At 36.8% G+C, this 19,634-nt stretch overlaps 1 protein-coding gene across 1 annotated transcript in view; it reads left to right on the top strand.

Moving 5' to 3' along the window:
• The first annotated feature begins 4,256 nt into the window (after positions 1-4,256).
• Positions 4,257-19,634, top strand: part of NCK1 (NCK adaptor protein 1) — a 75,008-nt gene continuing 59,630 nt past the window's right edge. The window contains exon 1 of the mRNA XM_016151156.2: positions 4,257-4,367. The gene's annotated coding sequence lies outside the window, so the exon portion shown is untranslated. The remainder of the gene's footprint in view (positions 4,368-19,634) is intronic.

The following is a 19,634-nucleotide window of genomic DNA, read 5'->3' as shown; positions in this document are numbered from 1 at the left end:
TGCCTATGCTAGCTGATGCCTCACTAGGTTCCACCAATAAAGGGCCTTAGAGAGAGACTGGAAGACAGGAGAGGGGTGGAAGGGCTTCCTCTTTTCTGATTGTTTGAAGTTTCTGTCATTGTTACCTTAGCGATAAGCAGTGGTCCTTTGCTCTAGCAGGGGCGATTGATTTCAGCCTTGAGTTTCTTTTGGCATATCTCCACGCCTACCCCCCCATCCCGCCCCCAACCAGTATCATCCTATCCTTTAGTAGTAGAAGGACCAGCTAGATAGCATTTTCACAGGGATCTGAGCTATAGCTCAGCTGGGTCATTCCTGAGCTTTTGAGACCTGATAGTCCAACCTTGATTCCTCTTTTTCACTTGCTTTAGGGGAGGTAGCTGCTACCTCTGGGGTACTTCAGTGCTTCCTTTTTGCTTTTTCAGTCCATCAACACACAATACTAAATTCTCTGTTGTAATATCTTGTGATTTCTAGTTTCTTGACTACTATGTCTCCAAACTTTTTCCCCCAAAGGAACCCATTGTCATTAGCAGGGTATCTATGCTTTTGGGAAAATGTTAACATTCAGATTTTCCAGGAATTACTAGATACTGGCTTGCAAAATAAATTATCCAAATTGAAGTACAGAAAGAAAAAGATTTGAAAAAAAAAAAAAAAGATGAACAGAGCCTAGAATGACCTGAAATAAGGACTAAGAAGTCTGGCAAAAGTATAAGCATAGTCTCAGAGGAGGAGAGAGAGCAAATGGAGCAGAAAAAAAATTGGAAGTAATACTGGCCAAAAGTTTTCCAAATCTGATAAAAGGAAACAACAGCAACCAGCAATCCACATATTCAGGGAAATAAGGGAACTCAAGGTGGATAAATATAAAGAAAAACACACCTAGAAACATAGTGTAACTGCTCATAAAGACAAAAATAAATAAATAAATAAATAAATAAAATAAAAAATAAAAAACAAAAAACCAAGATCTTAAAAGCAGCCAGAGAAAATATGACATTCAGGAAAACAATGATAATTACAGCTGGCATCTCATGAAAAATGGAGGTCAGAAAACAATGATATTTCAAAGTGCTGAAAGAAAACTCTTTGATGGCTTCTTATTATAAGATAAAGTTGAAGGTCCTTAACTTCCATAACCCAATATTGCTTACATTTCTAGTCATCTTCTGCTCCAGCATATTATGCAATTGTGTAATACCTTTTTTACACAGGTCCCTCCATGTGGAAAGCCCTTCTTTTTGCCTACTTAATTGTCTGACTAGCCTCACCACATAACTCTCTTCCCCCTATGGCTTAATGTCCCCCTGGACATATCTATTATTGTACTTACTATATTAAGTATCTGTTTAAATCTCATTCTGACACTGGATTGAACTTCTTTAAGACTGATCTTCAGATCTCCAGTACCTATTGTAGTGTATAACAAAGAATGAACTCTTAATAAATTTGGATGAATTATTTCTCATTAAAACATAACAACACTCAATCCAGAAATTAAATTTAGTTACCAAGGTCTACTAATTTCTATACCTCACAATCAAGCCTGTGATTAGTTACTTCTTGCTGATTAGTAGGTAGGGTTTTGTTTTTGTTTTTGTTTTTGTTTTGGTCCTAAACGGTCCTGCCTGACAGTGACGCTAAACCAGATCATTATCTCTCATCACTTCTAACTATAAGCTACCAAGAGTTTCCTGGGAAAGGCCTTGAGACATGGAGGCTCCTTTTTCCATTCCTTGTCTTTTGAAAGCCTTTCAACATTAATGAAGTGAGCTTCCTACAAGAGTTTTTAGCCTAGACAGATTTGCTACCATATCAGAAGCCCCATTTCCACTCCATAGGTCTTAAATTCTGACTGAAATTTTCTTGTTGCCTGATTCTGGCTAGACTCTCATCCATTCAGCACTAATTAGCAAGGGTGATTCCTGTTTTGGTTTAAGTTCCGCTAGGAGAGGAAAAAGAAGCCACATACACATTTATATTTGGAAGTTGGGGAGACAGTGTGTGTGAAAGGAAGTCTCTGGAACAACTTCCACCCCGTAAGAACATGGAATTCATTCCTTCTAAATATACCATACTCCAATTTCACACGTGACTTTCTGCCTAACTACCCTTCCACCCAGTGCTTTCCTCTTTTTATGCTGTTTCCTTATTTTTCTTTTAATTTTTTTTTTATAAAAATTTTTAGAAGCGTTCCTGGTAAAAATGGATTAAGAGGAAACAAGGAAAGCAGGAAAAAAAACACATTTACGGGGAACTAAAACACTTTTAAATCCCTTAATTCTATTGCTTAAAGAGGTGGCAGACAGGAGGAGTCAAAAGATCTGCATCAAAATCTTGTGAAAGGTCTGTTCAGGTCATTGGCCCACTCGAAATATGTATTCCCTTACAAAATAAAATCCATGACTTCAGTATATTTTTTCTGGGTTTATTTTCCCCACTTAAGGTAGTGGTATAAGCTACCTGATCACAAAAACTACTTTACCTATTGTTTGTATTCACACTCCCTGTCTCATCACATGTTAAATATGTAACTAGAATTGAATTGAGGTAGATTTTGTTAACAGTTCACTGTCTGAACAATGGTTTCTCCAGCTTCAAAATAAATATCTTGATCCATAAACTTTTAAAGATGTATCGACAAATAAAACTTGTATTAGTAAGCTCAGGCCGCCATAACAAAATACCACAGACTAGGTGCCTTAAACAATGGAAATTTAATTTCTCACAGTTCTGGAGGCTGGAAGTTACATATCAGGGTGTCAGTAAGATCAGGTTCTGATGAGAACTCTCTTCCTGGCTTGTATGGCTGCCTCCTCATTGTGTCCCCCTACGTTGGAAAGAAAGCAAGCTCTCTGGTGTCTTTTCTTATAAAGACACTAATCATGTAGGATTAGGGCCCCAGTCTTGTCATTTTCATCAACTTCAATTACCTCATAGAGCCTCTGTCTCCAAAAACAGTCACATTGGGGGTGAGGGCTTCAATATATAAATTTTGATAGGACACAATTCTGTCCATAGCAGCCATGATAAAATATGCAAAGGTATTTAGACCTTTAGAATAAATTCAAAATTCACTTACATTATTCGCTTTGGATGCTAATAATGGGATGTAGACATAGAGTAGCTGTTGCCCAGTTTGATGATGTACTTGCACCAGCCAACTTGGTGATTTATCTTGACTTTGTGATCCTATATATAGCAAGCAAATCACATAAATTTATCACCACTCAAATAAATAATTTTAAAGTTAAATACAAAAATAGTGTGAAGTCTTGGGACTTATAGTCAGGACTAGGTTTAAAGAAGGGAAACGATGTATTAATTAATGCCTTCAACAGTATTTACCGTTCATCTATCACGTGCTAGGCACTGGGGAAAAAACTAAAAACTGACATGGCTCCTGACTTAATGGAGTTTACAATCTAGATAGGGATATGGGCAAACTATTTCAACAGCTTGGATAAGGAAAATACTAGTGCTCCAGAAAGGGAACCTAACCCAAGCAGGCTTCCCTGAGGAGGAAAGTCTAAGCTGAGCAACAAAGATGGTTAGAAAAGAAATGAGGAATGTTGTGGGGGGCTGCAGCCCTAGCGTCGGGAGAACTAACTTACTGATGACCTGGCAGGTGGCTGAGTCTTGACCCCTATAAGTGGGCAGACCTAACATCCAAGGTCACTGTTCTTCTCCATAAGAGCACGACTACCGCAACGAGACTGGACGCTATCTATGCGCCAGAACACTTCGAAGACTTTCAGACTCCGCTTATTTCGGTTTGTGGCTCAAATTAAGCATACATCTTACATTTTTCTCTCAGGTCACTATTTCCAGGCATTTTGGTTTGTTCCTTTTTGCTCCTCGCTAAGAACCTTCATCTGGCGAGACTCTTCAGGAAGAAAATCCCAGAGCAGTTGGGGCTGACCTCGGGAAGTAGTCATTTTTGCCATGGGGTCTCTCCCGCGGCGCAAAGGAAGGCCCAAAGTACTCAACCAAAGAGAAAAAACAACGTAAATCGAGCACTTCTTACCCTCTAACTCTCTTTCTGCCGCGCAGCCTCAGCTCGTTTCACGCCCAGCACAGCGCTCGATTGACAGTCAGGCTCGTCCAATCCCAGCGCGGTGCAGACAGCTCTCGCGTCAGGGATGGAAGAGAAGGGAGCAATTGAACCTATCAAATTGGACCAGGAGGGGGTTTCCTGCCCGCGCGGATCCGCCCGCGGCCTCACGGCCAGTCGGGACTGCAGCTCCGCCCGCCTGCCTCTCGCGCCCCGCCCCTCTCCCGAGAGCTACGCGGCGGCTGAGCAGAGGCCTCGTGCCGTAACGGCCATCGCGGCGACCGCGGCGGCGTACCGGTGTCCTCCTCAGGTGAGCTGGGGCCGCCGGGGCTCGGCAGAGGGAAGGAGAGACAGCCCTGCTGGCAGGCAGACTCAGAGAGCCTTTCCTTACGTTCACACAGCCTGTTACTCGCTGCGTTGCTTCCTCTTCCCTGGCGAAGTTGGCCCCGGGGGCGCCGTCTGCGGGCCCAGAGCTGAGCTGGAGGGGGCGGGGAGACCGATCGGCCCCGCCTGGGCGTTTGCACCGTGGCTCGGCGCGACCCTTCGGTCACTGCCCCGCGGGAAGCGGCCCGGCGGGTTCCTTGTTCGGCACCAGAGCGCCAGGTCAGGATGACCGCACCAGCCGGCGATCCCTGAAAGGCTGGATGATTGAGTGTGCAGCGTGCGTGCTTCTCTGTTTCTTTTCCACCCGGGAAAGTCTTTCTGCCTGCCGTGGCGTAATGCAAAGCCAGGGAGGTAGCGACTTGGTAGAGAAGGGAAGGGGAGCGCTCACATCCAGCTATAGAGATGGGAAGGGACCCTGGTCCTGTGCGGAAGGTGGACATCCTCGGGATGTGTCCTGTGCCCCTCCCCCACCCCTACTGTTTCTCTAGTTCTTGGTAAATCTCGATTATTTTAATTGTGTGGCTCTGCTGTAGATTCGGTAAAAAAAAAATTTTTTTTTCAGTAGATTGGTTTTGTAACTTTGTGTTTTCATAAAAGTTAAATTTGCCGTTAGAAGCTCGGGAAACAGGGTTTTGTTCAGGGCTGAGAACCGTAACATTCATTATAGACCCTCAAGTAATGTCGAACTGATGAACTAATCACCTAAAAATCTCGTTAGATTTGGTAAGAAACCTTAGGAGTTAGGAAAGAGGGAAGGAGAACCTTCTAACTCTATCTTGGGTGATGAGCAAAGAAGCTTAGTGTCCGGTTAAAACGAGTAAGTGTTGCAAGAGCAGCACTAATCATTTTTTAAAATCTTACTTTGGTAGGTTTGTGAAAAACTAACCATATAATTTATTAAGCACCCGGAAAGCACTATGCCTGAAGTCTCAATTTTCAACAGGGTCACAAAGTAAATGGGGAAATAATTCAAGAAGGTTTTATTTGGTGGTTGTCAATAACGTTCAGTTTTTAAATAGACATCCCATTCACAGTTTGATAGTAACCGAAGAAATACACATCGATTGACTAATATTTTCATTCCATCTTGATTAGAAATTCTTTCATTTTCTTCTTTGGGAAAACTGATCTGTAAGAATTAGCCGTAATATCTATAAACACTATTTGCAGAGTGTTCAGAATACCTTAGCTGGGCTTGTTCACGTTATGTTAAATTTTGCTTTATTTATTTATATTAAATGTTTGCTTTATTTTTCTAAGCGTTATCTTTTAGTCCAGATTTTATCAGTGCTTTCAGGTTCATGTAAACAGAACTTGAAGCATACATAGAATGTTTTGTTAAATATTAAGTAATAATTTATGCCTCCAAATTTATTTTTCTCTTGGACCTTTGAGAACTTTCCTGCCAAAGCTTAAGGTAGATTGATGTGATTGTTATAAATCACTTATCAGGAAGACTTGATTTAATAAATACAGATGTACATTATTTTCTATCATTGTTTAATAACTTTTACAATTTACTCACCTTTATAAAATGGAAAAATACCAAATGTTTTTTACCTACACCTGAAGACTAAATTATTATTTAGTCAATACATAAAATTGGAGGAAACTATGAAATCACTAAGCATATAACAATCTTGATAAATATTTTGCTATGCAGTTTTAGGAAGACAATGGCAAAAAATGACAATAAAGATTATTTAATTAAGTCAACAATTCTATTGAGATGACCCTATTTCAGAGGTAGAATTTACAGTCTTTCCTTCAAAACCGTTTCTATATGCTGACTGTTTAAGTGATACTATGTTTTCAATTACCCAGAAACAAACCTTGGTTTTATCATTGACTTCCTCAATCTACATAACATTGGCCAATTTTTGTCAGCCATTTTTGGAAAAAATTTTCAGCTGTTCATTTCTACTAGCTTTTAACTAGGTTTTCAGTCTGCCTTTTCTTCCTACTCTGTATGTCCAGTCTTCTGTCTAGTCTTAAAGTAGTGCTTTGAATGTGTCCCTCGCTGTTAGAGCAGCAATAGTTCCCCTATTTTTTTCTAATGACTACTATTTCTCTATAGGAGCTGTCCACTGTCAACAAACCAATCTCTCCTCATTTAGACATTGTATTTTTCTACCTTTTTATCTGTTGAGATTTGAATGTCTGTGCATTACCTGCCTATTCTTTAAAAGAAAAAGTTTCTCCTGAAGTACCCAAGTAGCAAATTAAGTCAAATTTTGTTGATGTTTCATTTTTTGCTCTTTCAGTGCAGCCTTCCAGATCTTTCTGTTCCTTGTGTTGTTTTGAACCCATAGTCCTTATTGTGTTTGTATTCTTTTTATTTTTATTCTGATGTGGCTTGTATCATAATATCATGGAACAGTACTCTGGGAAAGTTGGAATCTCCCCTTCCATTTTATAGGTAGAGAAAATGCAATCAGTACAGAATAGCTGCACTAAAATTCACATGTGTTGTGATGGTGGCAGAGCTGAGACTCAACCCTTGATTTCCTAACTCAAGTTCTGTGTATTTTTTATGAAACTATACTACTCATCGCTTGCAATGTTATTTTGTGTTCTTTGCTTCATATTACTTTGCATTTTGTATATGCCTTAAAATTCAGAACTTTTATATGAGGGCAGGGGAACCTTCATGACTTTCCTTGTTTAAATTATTTAAACGGTGACTTAAAAGTTTACATATAGTCTTTTTCTGTGTTTGTTAGAAGTATCAGCAGCATCAACAAAAATAATATCTCTACAGTTGAGTCCTGTGACCCACTAAAAAGTGAATGAATATCTTACAAATTTTACTGCTGGAGTTTGAGTTTCTCGATAAGGAGACTGAATCTTTGGGGGTCTTGAAAATAGATGGGAATAGTGCAATGGTTTGGAGGAAACCCCTAAGAGCTTATCAGTTAACTAAATTTATTGATTTAGCTAAATGTTCTTTTTCTCTTTTTTGATTGTTAGAACAGTAACATTTTGCTACTTTATCATTTTGTTCATCTGTCAAGAACCAGATTATTGAGTGACTGCTTATTGAGCAAAACATTCTGAAAATCATTTGTTCCATTTGGGGAGTTAGAGCTTTTATATATTTGTTCTTCACATTTTCCCTGTTTACTCTAAGTTAGTTTCTGTTAATAGCAGCAGCATTGAGTTGCCTTGGTATTTTTCTTATATTTATGTAGCAAAAGTTGAATGGTGTAAGACAGGTTAGCACATAAAACTATCAGGTGAAATATCTCTGGAAGGAATGCTGTACTTTTTTTGGTCTGAAACAGGTTAGAAGCTATTTCTCTTTTAATGTTTGGTTGTTTAATAATGGGTTGGTTTTATTTGTTTAAATAAATTATCTACTAAAATAAACTGTTGAAATGCTGATTCTCTTGTTCTTTAATCCTGAAATTGTACTTCAGGATTCCTAAATTGAGCATAAATAGGCTATGAATAATTTCTGTTTATTTATTGATCTATTTTCCCCCCAAACAGACCAGTTGAATAAAGCAGTAAGAATATGGCTTGGGGAAATCTTTAAAAAAATGGATGCATCTAAAAAGGATGCTTTTTTGTTTGTTTGTTTTTAAAGACTCAGCCTTCCAAAAAATTTCAGTACATACTTTCAAATCATGTTGTATCTAGATCATCTCAAGTAATAGAAACAGCAAATAATTTATGGGCCTTGTACTTTTTAAGCATTCTAGCTGTATTAAAAACTTTTTTTTAATTAAACAAGGCATTGGGAAATTTTCCTTGGAAATGCTCAGTCACCTCCAGGTCTACATGTACTTGAATAATAACATTTTTTATTTTTGAAGATATTTATAATACTTTGTGTACAACCTCTTCCCCCCAGAATTCTGTGCTCTAAGACTCCTTTTTTTTTTTAAATTTTTTATTTTAATGTTCTTAAAAAGGCCTCTAAGGCCTACATGTAGCTTCAACACTTGCCATTTTTCTTTTCTTTTCGGCTGCTCTTTGGACCTTGAATAGTCAAACTCTTTTTTGCCATGGAATTTGTGAACATGCTCTTATATCTAGGTTATGGCTGCCTTAGGTTAATTACTATTAAGTTTGATTGCTAGTAACAGATTGATACTGAATAATAATTTTTCTCTCATACCAGAGAAATCCAGGGTTTGCATGCCATTCATTTATTGGGTTATTTCCAAGGTTTCCCCTCGCCCCTTATTATAAGTAACTCTGAAATACAGATCTTTGAGTATAATACCTTAAAATTTTTCTCCTTTTGATTAATTTTTGTTATGCAATCTAATTGAAAATCTAATTAATATCTTTAAAAACTTGTTTTGAGAAAATATTGTTAATTTTTTTTTAATTGCAAAGTACACAAATTTCAGTATATACCTCAGTGAATTTTTGCATTTGTAGACATTATATACTCATCACCCAGATCAAGGTATAGAATATTTCCCAGTGCTCCAGAAGGCTCTTTCTCTCATGCTTCCCTTCAATCAGTATCTTAGCCTACCCCCAAAAGTAATCACTATTATGACTTTCATAGCACCATAGGTTATTTTTGCCTCTTTCTTGAACTTTATGTAAATGGGACTTTTTTTTGTGGAGGGCTCTATATACTTAAGAAACTTTTTTTCGTGGAGGGCTTTATATACTTTTGCTTAACATGGTGTTTGTGCAATTCACCCATGATGTTTAGTGTAGTAATAGTTCTTTTTTTTCCTTTTAATTGATGGTAGTATTCCATTGGATGAATATGAAATTTTTAAAAAGTTCACCAGTAATGAATATTTGGTTTGTTTCCAGTTTTTGCTTTTGTTTTTGTTTTTGCTATTATGAAAAAGCTGCTATTAACATTTACTTAGAAGTCTTTTAGTAGACATACATACTCATTTCTTTTGGGTATTTATACATGGGAGTAGAATTGCTCTGTTCTTATCTACCAGTTTTTGTATCAGCTCAAATCAGCTTTTTAGGTGATCCATAGTAGTTTCTGGGATGTCTCCTTTTACCATAGAACTGGTGACTCTTTTTGCTGGTCTCCTGTGTTAAATCTCCTTGTCTCTGTGAATCATGTAGTTCTTTCTTTGGGTTGACCCCTCTTTTGATGGAGTATATTTTACAGTGGATTCCCATGAAAGGTTAAGATCTTGCATCGATGGTTTTTTTTTTTTATGACCTCATTTAACCGTAATTATTTCCTATTTTCAAATACAGTCACATTAGAGTTTTTAGGACTTCAACATGAATTTTGGGGGCAATGAAGTTCAGTCTATAACAACAACTTCCTCTCCTATTTTTTCCTCTGTCTGAAACTTCTGTTATTTGTTTGGATCTCTTAGACTAGTTTTCCTTTTTTTTTCTGGTGTTTTTCATCTCCTAATCTTTTTGCTTAATTTTATGTGGGAGGTTTTCTTAACTTAATTTCCTAACCCTTCTGTTGAAAATTTCACTATTGCTGTCAAGATTTTGATTTCTCAAGAACTCTTTTTTGTTCTCAAAAATTTTTATAGAGAACATCCTGTGCTTGTTTCATGGAATGCACTAATTTCTGAGGCTATAAATGACTTTTTTTTTTAAATACTTTTTCTTTTTTGCAGACTGTTTCTTCTATATTAGTCTCTAACTTTTATGATGGAACCTTAATTACTTCAGGTGTCAGTAATCATTGGATGTTATTCGTGACAGAAAGCCTGAGTTGTGGGAACTTAAAGACTGAACTTCATTGCGTGGTGATCCAAGTGAGCTCTTTTCTGAGAAAACCCTGATGTCTGGGAGGTGTTTCCTCTTGAACCAGGTTCATGGGGGGAAAACTCAGTCTGCTTGAGGGCTGAAGTCTTGGCCACCGGGTTTTTTGTTTGTTTGTTTTTGTATAAGGGACTGGAATTCTCATTCATCCACTTTTGGTACAGTTTGCAGATCTTCAAGTTATATCTGGTGACCGACCTTCAGTTCAGAGTTGAGTAGCCAACTATTTGATTTGGGGAGGAAATGCCTAAGGATTTAACTGCTTCTCAGATAGCTTTCACCTAGTCTTACTTATTTAGCCCTTTCTTCTCTCAGTTAAAGCAATTCCAGGTGCTGCCTGTTTGTGAATCTTTTGAGAATTCCTGGGTGTAAATTGGATTTTTGAACTCCTTGTTAGGAATTAGGGTTAAGCTTCACCTTTCTAGAATTCACTAAATGAATTAGTTACTAGTTGTTCATCTGCTTTTTCGCTTCCAAAAATTTTTTAATATTGTTTACTTTCCTGTAGGTTTTGCCCTGTGCTAGTTTCATTTAAAAAAAAAAGAACATTTTTTCATATTTAATCCACTATTTTAATTAGAACTCCTCAAAAACTTTATTTGTACTGTCCTTAGTTAAGAATGGTTTTACGTTTTAAAGTGCTACAAAAAAATACATATGCGACAGAGACTGTGTGGCACTTTACAGAAAAGGTTTGCTTACCCTGTCTTTGTTACAAAGATTCTGATTTCCTTTAAAAAAGCTGTTTCTGGCCAACTACTATTTTTATCGAGACTCAAGCTTTACAGTCTTGGAACTTCCTGAAGCTATTTGTTTTAATTTAGTCTAGTACGTATCATGGAAGTTATGACTAAGAATTGGTAGGATATACTCTATTATCAGAGGCGAGAAATTTTTAATGTAGGAAAACTAAATGTCAGAGTAAATAACAACACATAATATGTTTGTGTATGCATTGTTCTTTGTCTTGTCATCTAAGTCCAGAATATAGGTGCATGTACTTTGAAGAATGGTGAAAGGGGCAGCTATCATATTGAGAACAGGCCCAAGTCATATTTTAAATAATCCTTTTCATTAGCCTTCTCTATAGTTGGTAAATCATAGCTGGCAGCAAAAATTGGCTATAGGTAAGAAGTTGTTCCATGCAGTGATACACACATACATATGTGTGCATGTATATATATATATATATATATACACAGATATGTGTGGTCGTGTTTTTCTATCTGATATCAGTCAGAAATGTTAGGGAATATTAATGTGAGCCACATGTCAGAGTGGGAGAAACAGGAATTAATTGTCGCAGGAAATAAAATGTCTTTTCCTTAAAGGCCTAGCTGTGGACAGACTCAATTGTGTTTAGTTTTAATTGTCTCATCAAAGTCAGTATATATAAATTTAAATATTGTGGAGTCAGCTTGAATTCCAGTATGGGCTTCATGCCTGTTCATTTGAGCTTAGGCTTCTATAAACCTTATTCTTCTCTGATGATACCTAATCAGAGGATTATTATAAGGTTTAAATGAGAATTCATGAATCCATTTCACTGCCACACAGTACTTGGTATACACTAAATGTTAGAATTAACTTGTAGATGTAAAATAGCTGAGTTTGTAAATATAGATGTTTAAAATGTTGCTGTCACCAACCTGCTGTTCAGAAAACATATAAGTTTATACCTTTACCAACAACTAGTATTCCTTCACTCTGCATCATCATTCTAATTTTTGCCAAAGTGGTAGACAAAAGCTGACAGAACTAAAAGGAGAATTAGACAGATCCATAAGCATATTATGCTATATTTTAGCATACTTCTCTGAGTAATTAGAACAATAAGAAAAAAAAGTTAAAAGAAAAGATTATGAGCAACATAATTAACGAATGACTCTAATTGACATACATAGAACAATTCACCCGGCACCTGCAGAATAGACTTTTTTTCAAGTGTCTATGGAAATTTTCTCCATATGCTGGGCCATAAAAAAGATGAAAATAATTAATTTTAGAGTGTGTGCTCTGACATGTTGAAATTAAGCCAGAAGTTATTATAAAAAAATAACTAGAAAATTGTCAGCTCTTTAGAAACTAGACAGTGTACTCCTGAGTAACCGAAGGATTACAGGCAAAGTAACATTAAACTGTTTTGACCTGAATGATGCAAATATGACATAACAAGGGATACATCCTTTAAGTCATGCTTAAAGGAAAGTTATAGTCTTAAAATGCATATGTCAGAAAGAATAAAGTCTTAAAATAATTAAAAGGACTTCTGGATAAAAATAGATAAGTGAAAGATACATTTACTTTTACTCCCCTACAAAGCCCACCAAGGTGATAATAAAGGATACTTTAAAAAGATTTGAACTACACAGGGACAGAGAATGGTATAAGCAATAAAATTTGGAAGCTGGAAAGCAAACAGACTGATAGAAACTTCTTAGTAGAATTAAAAGCGTTTAAGCCTACACTGGCAGTAGGTGGGTGGGAACAAAATCCTCAGGCTCAGGAATTGGTAGCATCAGGATATCAGTTTTGTCAAAGAAGTCGTTAGAGTGGTGCTAAAAATAGGATTGCTTGAAACTTTTAAGAAGCTGCTCAACCAATTATAATAGCTGGAAAAGGGGAAACAACCCAGATGCCCGCTAACTGAATCCATGAGTAAATAAAATACATATCCACACAATGGGGATATTACTTGGCAATTAAAAATAATGAAGTACTGACACATGCTATAACATGGATGAACGTTGAAAACATTATGCTAAGCAAAATAACCAGTCACAAAAGAGCACCTATTGTTATGATTCTGTTTGTATGAAATCTCCAGAAAACACAAATATGTAGAGACAGTAAACTAGTGATTGCCTAGACCAGAGGTAGAAGAGATTCTAGGGAAATGGGAAACGACTGATTAAGGGTATGGAGTTTCTTTTTGGTATGATGAAAATTTTCTAAAATTGATTGCGGTAATGGTTGCACAACTCTGAAAATACTAAAAACCATTGATTTCTGCACTTTAAATGGGTCACTTGAATAGCTCGTGAGTTATACTAAAGCAAATAGAAAAAAAAAGAATTTGAAACAATCAGAACAGCAAAAAAAGCTTTTGGAAATCAAAACATAATAGCAAGAAGAAAACACAACAGAAGAATGGAAGTTAAAGTAGAGGAGACCTTTCATAAAGTACAGGAAAAAATGGAAAATAGGTGAAAAAGATAAAAGATCAATTTAGGAGATCAACTTCCAAATAACAGAAGTGCCAGTGAAAAAGAACAGGGAAAGGAGCAGAGAAGAAATAGCACTGAAATATGTATGTGTGTGTGTGTATTATATTTCAGTTCCTAGAGTTGAAGAGCATCATTTTGCAGATTGAGAGCCCTCTGGTTACTCAGGAAAATTGTTGAAAGATACATACTTTCAGTCAAGGTCTAGTCAGGAAATGCCACTTATTATAACAGAATTTCATAATAAGAATTGTTTAGCCCGATGTTATGAGTTGAATTGTGTCCCTCAAAAAAGATACGTCTTAACCCCTAGTACCTTAGACTGTGATGTTATTTGGAAAGAGCCTTTGTAGAGGTAATCAAGTTAAAGTGAGATCATTAGAGTGTGCCCTAATCTAGTATAACTAGTATTTTTTAAAAACAGTGGGGAAATGTGGACACAGAGGGGGAAGGAAGGTGACCATCTACAAGCCAAAGGGTGCCTGAGGGTTCCAGAAGCTAGGAGAGAGGTCTAGAACAGATCCTTCTCTGGTGCCTTCAGAGAGCATGGCCCATACCTTGATTTCAGACTTTTGGCGGCCACAACAGTGAGATCGATTTCTGTTCTAAGCCAAACCAGTGTGTGTTACTTTGTTACAGCAGCCGCCAGAAACCAGTACACTAGATAACTGAAGAACCGAAAAGGCAAGAAGGGAACACTCAGGTATGAACAGAGACAGTAACTGTAGGATGTATAGCAGGTCCTCAGAGTCATTGAATAGTTATTTTGTTCAACCTTGTTTCCTTGTAATAATGATGAGATGCTGTAGGAACTTAACTTGTTTATATGAATTATACTATGGTAAAATTGGTTTAGTTATTCACTTCACTTACAGAACCAATCAACTATGTTAAGGGAGAATTTACTGTAATTACTAGCCCGTAGAGCTGGGAGAACCAGAAGAGAATGGGGTTATTAGAATTTAGAAACTTGAAGAGTGGCCCTGAGGAGCTGAAACTCAGACTTCTGAGGAAGTAGATATTTTAGACTTGTCGAGGCTGATCTGGGAATGGCAGGAAAACACAAAAGCTAAAAATTGCTAACTTATAACCAATTGCTGTTCCTGGAACCATTCCTATTGCCAGAGAGAGGGTTGTTGGTTGATGCTGAACTGAAGGAGGAGTATCATCTCCTTGTTCCTGCATTCTTCTATTGTCTTTCTAGTGCCCCTTATAGGCAGTCTAACAGAGAGCCAGCTAGCAAAGAAGTGTAATTTTCACGGTTCCAGCCCCTCAGCATTACAAAGCAGAGTAGAGAAGAGTGGGTTTGAAGCCAGGGACAATTGCTTAATAACCAGTACACACAGACACTGAGGTGTGTCATTGTGAAATTTTGGAATACAGGAACAAAGAAGATCCTATAAACTTCCAGAGAGGGTAAATGGGCCACATTACAGAAATTCAGTATTCTCAACTGCAGCCTCACAAGCTAGAAGACAGTGAGCAATGCCCTCAAAATTGGAGGGAAAATGATTTCCAAGTTAGAACTTTTTACCCAACCAAATTATTAAGCGTAAGTATAGAGTGTAGACATTTTAAGACATGCAAGGTCTCCAAAAATTTCTTCTGCTCACTTCCTTTCTCAGAAAACTATTGTGTGATTTGCTCTACCCACTAAAAGGAAAGAGTAAACTTCAATGAAAGAAGAAGGTGAGAGATACAGGAAACAGGAAATCAGATTCTAGAGAAACAAAAGGGATCCCTTAGGTGATAGTAAAGAGGATTATTTTGAATGCTGATTATGAGATTTAAAAAAAAAGCAGTAAGACCAGGTTTGAACAGATGAGAAGGTACTGAAATTAATTTTGAATAAAATTAGTAGTTTTTGACAATGATATTAATAGAATACCTTATTTCTGTATAATCTTAATTTAGGCAGTTGTCCAAAAGAGTTTGGAATTGAATTCATGATGTCTTTTATTTGCTTGGTTTTTACATGGGAGTTTTAGAGTTTCATTACTTTCCCTTAGGTGATCTCATTCAATTCTGTGATTTTAAATAGTATTGGTATGTGGCTAGTTCACAAATTTATGTCTTCAGTAAGATCTCTGCCCTGAGCTCTAGTCATATATCGTATCCATTATCTACTGCTGTGTAAAAAAAATCATTCCCAAACTGAGTGGTTTAAAACAATAACCTTTTTCTTTTTTTTTCTTTTTTCTTTTTTTTTTTTTGCTTTTGGGTCTGTCATATGCATCTGGGCAGGACTTTGGTAGAGGTGGCTTGTTTCTATTCCATGTGGTTCTCATGGAATAGAATATCATTACACAGGCTAGAGGGATTCATTTTTAAAATGGCTTGCTTACATTGTTGACAAGTTGGGCTTCATCATAGCATGATGGTTAGGCTCTAAGAACAAGCATCTCTGGGGTGTCTGGCAGAAGCTCTAACTCATTTTGTGCCAGGCTTTGAAGTTGGATATCGTCACTTCTGCATAGTAACAAGCCTACCCAGATTCAGTGACTATCCCTCCATTAAGAGGTGGGGTTCTGAATCACACAGAAAAGCATATACAATGTGGGATTCTATTTCAGCCATCTTTGGAAAATACAGTATGCCACACATATCAAGCTGTTTTCTTAATATTGCCACTTGAATATCTCAAAGATATTTTGACCTTAAAACAATAAAAACAAAATCTTGGTTACCTTACTCCTAACCATTGCATTAAATGGTATTGCTGTCCATTCAGTAGCTAGAAAGCCAGGTATCATCTGATTCCTTTTTCACCTCTCACACTTCTTTCTAGTCCATCATCAAGTCTTGTCTCTTCTGTCTCCAAGTACAATTTGAATTCTTTAATTCTCTATCTACATGGTCACTATACCACCCAAGTACAAACTACCATCATACCGTCACTTGGACTGTTGGCATCGTTGGCATCTTAACTGGTCTTTCCACCCCCTCCCCCCGGACTGGTGATTTGTTATATTTTGTCATTTTCATTTATTTTATTGAGATAATAACATTAGTTTCAGGTGTATAACATAATAATTATCTTAACTGGTTTTTTTTTTTGCCTCTACCTCTCCATATTTTTTAATTGTGGTAAAATATACGTAACAAAAAATTTATCATCCTAACCATTTTTAAGTGCACAGTTCAGTATTGTTAACTATATTCACATTGTGGTGCAACCGGTCTCTGGAACTTTTTCATCTTGCAAGACTGAAACTTTGTACCCATCAAACAGCAACTCTTCACTTTCCTATCCCCCTAGCCCTTGGCAACTACCATCCTATTTTGTTTCCGTGAATTTGGTGGTTCTGGGTACCTTAGTGTAATCATATGGTATTTGTCTTTTTATGTCTGCTTAATTTCACTTAGCGTGATGTCCTCAAGATCCATTTCATGTTGTCTCGTGTCAGTTTCCTTTTTACATCTAGTAATATTCCCTTGAATGTGTATATCATATTTTGTTTATCAATTCATCTGTTAATGGACACTTGGGTCGCTTCCATGCTGCTATGAACATGGATGTACAAATAAATATATGTTTGAGTCTCTGCTTTCAGCAATAACTGGGTCATATGATAATTCTGTTTAATTTTTTGAGGAACTGTCATATTGTTTTCCATAGAGGCTGCATGATTTTACATTCCCACAAAGAGTTCACAAGGGTCAATTTATTCATATTCTCACCAATTCTTATTTCTTTTTTTCCTTCCTTCCTTCCTTCCTTCCTTCCTTCCTTCCTTCCTTCCTTCCTTCCTTCCTTTCCTTCCTTCTTTCCTTCTTTCCTCCCCCTCTTCTGTGTCTTCTCTCTCTCCTTTTCCCCTCCCTCCCGTCTTACTCCTTTCTTTTCTTTCTTTCATAATAGCCATCGTGATAGGTGTCAGGTGATATATCTCTTTCTGGTTTTGATTTTCTTTTTTCTTATTGAATTGTGATATTGAGCATCCTTTCATATGCTTGTTGGCCACTTGTATATCTTTGGAGAACTGTCTGAGTCCTGCTTTTTAATTGTTTTTGTTGTTGTTGAAATGGAACATAGCACTTTTGTCCACATTCCATTTGTCAGAAGTGAGTCATATGATCCCACCTAACTATGGGAGTGGCTCAGAAATGTAATAAAGCAGTGTGGTAATGAAAGAGAGAACACATATTAATGAGCACTAGCTGTCTCTGTCACAGTGTGTATTGTATTAGAACTCCTTGGCTTTAAAGAGAAATCTTTTGGTAGCTAATTATTGAATAAAATTGGCCTATATCTGTGCCAACCTTACTTTGTACCACTTTCCCCCTTACTATTCTCAAGCCACATTAGACTAGATCATATCCCATAATATGCCAAGCTTTTCCCTTTCTTAGAACCTATGTGTTTTGTATTTTCCTTTGCTTGGAGCACTCTGCTTTAAATATTTACACGACTGCCTCCTTTTCATCTTAGTGTCCGCCTAAAATCCATCTCTAACTAGAATCTCTAACTAAAGTAGCCCTCCTATTCTCATTCCTTTATGATGGCACTGTGTTTATATTTATCACAGCATTTATCACAGTCTGTAATTTTATTTGAGAAAATTTTTGTTTGCGTTGCCTGTATCCTTTGTTAAAAAGATATATCTTTCTCACAGTTATATCCCCGGTTGCACACACTAGTCTTTCAGTAAATGTGCTGTACAAATGAATGTCTGATATAGAACAGACTAAAGTGGAGACACTGGATTGAATTATAACCAAGAGCTCTTATCATAATTTATGTAAATTGCTGAGGGTTTGAGTTTTAGTGGTGGCAGTGGCAACAGAACAGAACGAGATGAACAAGACACTTTTCAAAGGAAAAAACAAATTGCTGTGTGACTTAAGGGGAGAGTCTGAGTGAATAGGATGACAGTGATTTGTAATTAACAGAGATTAGTAAAGAGGATGGACAGAAGAATTGGGTTTTGGAGATAATGACAATTGGGATTGATGGGATTGATGTGTAGGACGTTCAAGTAGAAATGTTGAGGAATGGTAGCTTGGATTAGATAACACAATTAGAACACAATTGGAATTATAGATTTGATAGTCATCTGGCTGGAGTTGATAAAATGAAGTCATTCAAGTGGATGATCTTTAAAGAGAGATATATATTGAGAAGAGCAAATGGCTCAAGGGGAGAAAAAAGAGTAGTCAGAAATAGAAACCAGGAGTAGTTGGAGAGCAAGGAAGGAGAACCAACTTCATATAGGGTTGAGGAAACCAGCAAAGAGTTTAAGGAAAGAGGGATGGTTAGATTGGCTGCCTCTAGTGTAGCTATTCCTTGTGATATGCATTTGAAGATTATGAAATGTTACCTTCCATGAAGGTTATAAAATGGTGCTATTAATATCTGCTTCATAAAGTTGCTATGGGGATTATTAACATTGTACTAAATGTACTTGGCATACTTGCTGAGCACTAAGTGTCCAGTAAACATTGCTGAAGTGAAATATAATGAGATAATATAGTTAGGCATCAAGAAGTCATTAAGTTAGGCATTAAGGAGTTTGTAGAGGGAGAAAAGGCTTCTGGGCTTGTTGCAGCAACTTTTCTTTAGAGATAACTTTCTTTTTAAATGTTATAGTAAGTTAGAATTGTACTAAAAATTATATAGAGGTAAGATTTATGAATTTATTTTGAAATTTTTTTAGTAGGAATTTTATGATCTGAAAGTATACAAAATCATAGCAGTACAATGGCAGTTCATCTGTATATACTTCTTAACCACATCCTTTTACTGAATCTCATTCCGGAAGCATTTATAGTGCAGGTACCCCTTTGAAAGGTATTGTCCCTTAAAATAGTTTGAAAGTAAATTCTTATTTAACATTGACATGAAATGAGGGTATATTTAAATATGGAAGTATAGTTTAATATGTCAAATTGGACCAATACCAACTTCGTAGAGCATCTGACTTTTTTTGGTAGTGGAACTTGGTTATGGATAGTATGTAGAAATTCCAGTTTCTTTTTGTGGATGCCACAGGATTCTGCCTCCAGATAAACAAGTAAGAGAACCACCAACACAAGGGAAGGCAGGAGCTTTCTTACATTCCTTATCATTCTCATCTTTTTAAAGTGTGTTCATCTTTTTGTTTAGGACACTTTGGTAGGTTAACTGAGCAGTTTGAAACCGTCCCATAGTTAGCATGATCGACTTTTTAAATCTTAACATGTGTTATTTTAGAAAATAAATTATTGTTGCCTTTCTCATAATCAACAACAGTCTAAAGGATTAA

Source organism: Rousettus aegyptiacus, unplaced genomic scaffold (assembly GCF_014176215.1).
Source record: "Rousettus aegyptiacus isolate mRouAeg1 unplaced genomic scaffold, mRouAeg1.p scaffold_m13_p_4, whole genome shotgun sequence".
NCBI classification, from domain to species: Eukaryota; Metazoa; Chordata; class Mammalia; order Chiroptera; family Pteropodidae; genus Rousettus; species Rousettus aegyptiacus.
This window is presented reverse-complemented; position numbering and strand designations above follow the sequence as displayed.